The 6,061-nt window shown below is 40.3% G+C and overlaps 1 protein-coding gene across 1 annotated transcript in view; it reads right to left on the minus strand.

Moving 5' to 3' along the window:
- Nucleotides 1–4,587, minus strand: part of rnf19b (ring finger protein 19B) — a 56,266-nt gene extending 51,679 nt beyond the window's left edge. Inside the window, exon 1 of the mRNA XM_008303140.1 lies at nucleotides 4,447–4,587. The gene's annotated coding sequence lies outside the window, so the exon portion shown is untranslated. The remainder of the gene's footprint in view (nucleotides 1–4,446) is intronic.
- Nucleotides 4,588–6,061: the final 1,474 nt, after the last annotated feature.

The raw sequence follows: 6,061 nt of genomic DNA on the forward strand, positions 1-6,061 counted from the left end.
GGTGGCAGCATCATGATGTGAAGACATTTCAGAAGCTGGAACTGAGGATATTTTTGCACTTTTATCTGGACATTTTCAAAATATCTTTGGATTAGATTTGTGACTGATTGTTTTCAGCTCTAGTTTGTATTTTAGTCAACGCTCAGAAAGTCTTGAGGTTCGGTAACCAGCTCTAGTGATGAGTAACACGAGCAATTTATAAGAAATGACTAAGGAGGGAGCGCTGATTCTCAATAAAATAACCACAAACTGGCTCTTCATGACTAATAGAGCTGTCTGTCTGTCTATATATCTGGAAAAATGTAAACATTATATTGGTAAGGGATGCATGCAGTAGGAGGCAGATGGGTACACAAATGGAGAGTTTCAGTTCTCTCTCTCTCTCTCTCTCTCCCACTGATTCTCATTAACACCTCTCTCCCACACACATGCAGATATAAAGTACACGGAGAGTCCAGAGGAAGGTGGAGGTAGAGAACCAGGCTGGGAGCTGCTATAATTAGAGGAGCGTTCAGGAGAAGCGCCGCTGAGTTGCTGAATGTTTAATGTCGGGCCTGCAGGCGCAAAGAGCAAAACCTCTGAGCTCCACCACACCTCCACCGAACACACAAACCGAGCACGGCGGCGGTAACAGTAGTAAAGGGAACGACGTGCGTTCAGGTTTCTGGGAGGAAACAGCAGCACAATGCAAGTACATCTGACAACTGAGCGTGTAATTCCCGGCTATTGTCAGTAACCCGAGACTCGTAATGACACGGGAACGTAAACCTCCTCCGGATGAGGTAATGGTCTAAAACATGTGACTCCAAACGCACACTAAGAGAACGACATCGTCCAACTCTCATGCTGTTGTTTTTGCGATGCAGCCTGGTCACTTTCTAATAAAATCATAATGACACATCATCCGTCTTTTGCAGCAGAAGCTCCTAAATCACAGAAATTATCTTGTCATCTCAAGACCATTCGACACAATCGTGATGTCGTGTTGTAATCGACAGTCCACAGAGCTGCATCTATCCTGAAACAACCTTTGCTGAGATGCTTCTTTGGATGTAGATTTAATTTGAACATATGGATGACTCACTAAGAAGGAAAATTCTGAGCATCAAACACTTAATATCTGTCCAGGCATTCATTTGTTTCTTTTTAGCATCAACTCGTGGTGTAAATGTGACTATTTATGTAAAAGAACACAAAATTCAGGAGTAAATGCTACAGTCTTTATATTTCAACTCATTCATAATCAGAGACTGTTTGAGCGACTGGATCAATATTACAGATTCTGAATCAATGATGTGATCTCAGGCTTTTATCTTTAACAGTTCCTCAGATATCACCATTGAAACATGGCCTCAGATTTTTAACAAACAGCCTCTGATAATTTGAAAGTATTTGAAATATCAATCAAAAAATTTCAGATATCTTCCTAAATATCCATATTTTATGCTTTAAACATTTCAAGAAAATCAAAAGATCGTCGAAAGAGAAAGAAATGTTCTCAAAATTTGATAATTTGAGATAGAATGACCGTAAACCTGCTTTCATTAACATTAATTTGCTTCTCTATGGTTCTTATGAAGGATAAAATAGATATAGAGCGATACGTATTCTCAGCATCTGCCCTGAAATCTGGTTCGGTAAGCAAATATTTTAAAGAGAACCAGGCGTAAACCAAGATATTCAGGGTTCAAGGTTAATTTAGTACAATTCTTTACCCTGAACATTTTGAAAACTGTATTTCTAGTGTGGTACATTATACAGGAGGCAACACTGACCTTATCGAACACATCGAGCATCGAGCAGATTGGACGAATCGATCCGTAAAACTACAACAGCGCGACTTTATTAACCGACTAGAACAATAGAATTAAATTAGGTGAAATTTTTGAAAAACATATTGCTGCTCCTGCTCTATTAACATTACAGATTTTTTGTTGATCATCAGTATTATTTTTTAACCGATTCCTAATGACCGAAAATAATTCAACAATGCGTCCTCTATTAGTCTATTTGTGATCTCAAGCGATGTCACGCCCACAGTACAATCTGATTGGTTACAGGTTGCGAGTAACAGCCAATCAGCATTGAAGGATAAATGCTGAAAAGCTCTTTAAGAAAATAAATAAATAAACCTTCGCAATCAGCTTTTTGTTGGTTTTTTAGCTTTAGTTTTGACACCACGATTGACATTTTTCCTGCAAATGTATATCAGGTCCACATATCAGTTATCAGCCTTCTTGACCGCTAATAATTGGTATCAGCCCTAAAAAAACATATTGGTCGACCCACACTGAAACACATAACTAGTGTTGGATAGCAAATCAATATCAGTGGCAACTGTAAAGCCAATACGGATATTTAAATTTAAAAGCGTAAAAAATAAGCTGATTTGATTGAAAACACTTACATTTCGATATTGAAAAATTGTGGCAAAGATACAAAGTAGGCGGAGCATTTTACAGAAGAAGAATGAAGTTGTCAGCGCCCTCTGTTGGACAAACCATGTTAAACAGGCGATACTGTTTATAGAGCAGCTGCTGCCAAAGTCGGGGTCAGGACAGGATTTCAAGAAATCAACAGGGTTACCACCAAATATTCAACTATTCGGATATGTATTTGTTGTGTAGGATTTCAGTTTCAGCATTAAAATATTCCTTTTTTCCCCTTAAATGTGGGCTATCAATAAAGGCGAACTGCAAAATACATTCTGTCATTCTTAAGTGTACTGTTAAAACGTACAGTTCTGCTGAGGCTACCAAAGCTCTGGAGTCCAAAAAATAGTACTCAATTCAGTGCTAGAAACCAAATTTGATTTAACAACAATTGCAAACAGCATATTTTAGCTATAATTGTTACAAAAAAGGATAAAACTTGTTAGTTTGCTGCTCCAATAAACTGTATGCTAACTCAGTCCTACAGTTTTTACATGGAGATCAGTCTGACTGACGTATTCTGATACTAATCTATGTTAAATTACTACAACATATGATGGTAGTTGTTCAGCTGTTGTGTTCTTGAGTCTCTTGGTCTGAAAAATTATTCGACAACTCCTGTTTCTAGATTAACCCAACTGCATCGTTGGCATTTCATACTGCATTTTTTTCCCTCAGATTTCTATAATTTTACATCGTATGAGCTGATCATTGGGCACTTCATTTGGTTTATTGACAAAATTCTTCTAATATATTCACAAAAAACAAAAAAATCCCCTTGTTAAGGACTTACTTGCTTAATTTTCCTTATTTTTTTATAGATTATTATGTTTTGTCAAGGCAGAGAATGGCATTTAACGTCTTGCATGAAGAAATATATTTTAAAAAAGACACCGGCCGTGTAAATTTATCAATCGAGCTCGTGTCACTATCAAATCTTAATAGAAAAAGTAGAAGTAGTGCATCCCTGTTTGTCTAAATAAAGGAAGTCAGATGGGTGAGGTTGACTGTACACTGTGTCCTGATATATTTCATTTTTCAACAGTCAAAACCTTCTTCCTGATTCTCTGTGCGTCTCATCATGTCCAATCACATCCAGCTGGTCGGTAAAAAAGAAAAAAAAACCACACACACCTGCTATGTGTTAAATCTGAACAAATCTACAGCTTCAGACGTCACTCACTGAATCCTACATGGTGATTAAAGAGCTTTTCTGTAAGACTTTAAACATTATTTACAAGGATCTGTAGAATAACATGACAGCACAGCAGCTTATTATATTCACACACATCACAGTGGAGCTCTGTTGAGGTACATTTCAACCTCCATCTGATTTTTATTGACAAAACCTACAGCCTAAACTAGTTCTGGATGATCTTTATCTGCTCGGGCAGCTTTCAGTTTGAGTGTTTCACCAATAACACCACAAATTAAAAAAATTCATGCATTTTTATGGACATAAAACTTATATTTTGTCTCCTCCAAGGCCACATGATCTCAAAATCTGTCCTCAAACAGAAGTAAAAGCAAAATATTTCTGTTCCACGGTGCAGTGTCAGTGTGGATCAGTGGCTCCTCTTCCATCCTAACATCTCTTCTGTCCACAGTTCTGCTGCCAGCTTTCTTTCTAGGTTCATGTTTAATGTATTTTTTTTTCTTGGAAAATACAGCATGTCCTCAGAGCAGACAGTGACCGGGGAGTGGCAGAGCAGACAGCAATGTGTTTTAACTCTCACACAGCCTGGATGACTTGGACAGGGAAGCTGGAGGCATTTTACAGTTTATTTCCAGTGAAGCCGTTTCCTCACAATGCATGTTGAGATTTTTCCCCTCTGTCATGATCATTTCAGAGGTTTTCTTTCAGCTGAAAATTAGTGAATACAGAAAGCAGTCATGTTGGAGGTAAATACATCCACCCAGCCTTTGTTTTAAGTGTCATCCAGGCTATTTAAGACGTTTCCACCCCTGACACCCTGACAAACACGCAGCAGAGGGTTCACCAGCGGCCACTCACCCGCTCAGCTCCGGGTCTCCTCCACAGGAGAGGCTGGGGAGCGATGCGGCGGCCGCTCCGGCTGCTGTCCAGGCGCCTCCCCGCGGCTCCTCGCTCTTTTCTGGAAGCTGCGTGGGTGTCCGCGGCGCTGCCTCCGTGGCCGTGTCCGCCTCGCTCCTGTGCGGGGCTCGGCGGTGGGTGCTGGCAGGTGACGGCGGCCTCTGGTCGTCAGTGCGCACCGGCAGCGCAGCGGCCAAACTCTGGATAATCTCCGCAGCGCGCTCCGCGTCGCCTCGCGCTCTCTGGCTGCCGCCCTCTGACGTCATGGAGGAAAGCCCTGCCGGTGACGTCAGACACGGAAACCCCTCCCCGCACGAGCCGGTTCACCGCCGGTGTTTACCGGACACAGAAGCAGGACAGGTGCTCCGACATTTACAAAACACAGAAGTATTGGGGCCGCGGTGAAGTTATGTGACCGACAGGGTGTTTCCGGCTGGAAGTTACATAAACAGGTTACAAACAAAATAATAAACAAAACAAAACAAAACAAAAAAATACTGACACATCGTGGTAGAGACGTTCATGATTCATTTTAACTGTCAACAATTATTATTGTTATTATTATTATTTTTCTATCTATCTATCTATCTATCTATCTATCTATCTATCTATCTATCTATCTATCTATCTATCTATCTATCTATCTATCTATCAAATAAAGTATCTATGTCTTTATTATTATGATTATTATTATAGTTTGGGTCTGGAACAGGTGCTAAACACATTTCACTGTGTATATTTGTGTCTGTGACAAATAAAAGTCTTGAATCTTGAATCAAACCATTAAAAGTGTCTCAATTGGCTGAGAAAATGCAGTTCCAATATTATTTTAAACAGTCCTGATCATTTCTATCAGGCTGCACAGCGTTCTAACACACGATACATAAAAAACAACTGATGCACTAATTCTCCGGTCAGTTGCAGCTCAATTGCAAGTCATGACCAAAACCAACATGAGCTGTTATTTGGGTTCATCACTAAGAGAAAGCTGCACATTGTAGCTGCTAATGAGACTATAACAGCTATAAAGTCATCAAGTAATCACAATTCCTTCAGTAGAAGCCACCCAGACTTCTGTCTTTGGTGCTTGAGGACGTTTCATCTCTCATCTAAGAAGGTTTTTCAGGGATGACTCAGTGTGTCAATGGTGGAAAAACTGTCTGGGTAAGGGTCTCAGGACTGCATTACTAGTACCTGATAAATGGTGTCTGGACCCCCTGCTCCATTGTTGTGCAATCTTAGGGTTAAGGGACAACCAATAAGCTGCAGGTGGTCCTGAACCATCTGAGTTGGAATACTCTTGGTTATTTAGGTGTTACATAACACCTGGGTCAAATCTGTACTCGCTTGTTAAGCTGGGCAGCTATCTAGTTGTCGGTGGGCTATTCACCATATGGGACTTTTGAATGGTTGAACTTTCTGGGTAAGGATCTCAGGACTGCATTATAAGTACCTGATAAGTCGTGTTCCATGACTGATGAACTCCTGGTTTAAGACTGTTCTAAATGGGCCATTTAGCTCTGAAAACCAATGACTTCTTGTTGTTCTGGAGCCGTTTCAGCTGGATAACTACTGG

This window comes from Stegastes partitus, unplaced genomic scaffold (genome assembly GCF_000690725.1).
Source record: "Stegastes partitus isolate 25-593 unplaced genomic scaffold, Stegastes_partitus-1.0.2 Scaffold1944, whole genome shotgun sequence".
In the NCBI taxonomy this organism is placed as follows: Eukaryota; Metazoa; Chordata; class Actinopteri; family Pomacentridae; genus Stegastes; species Stegastes partitus.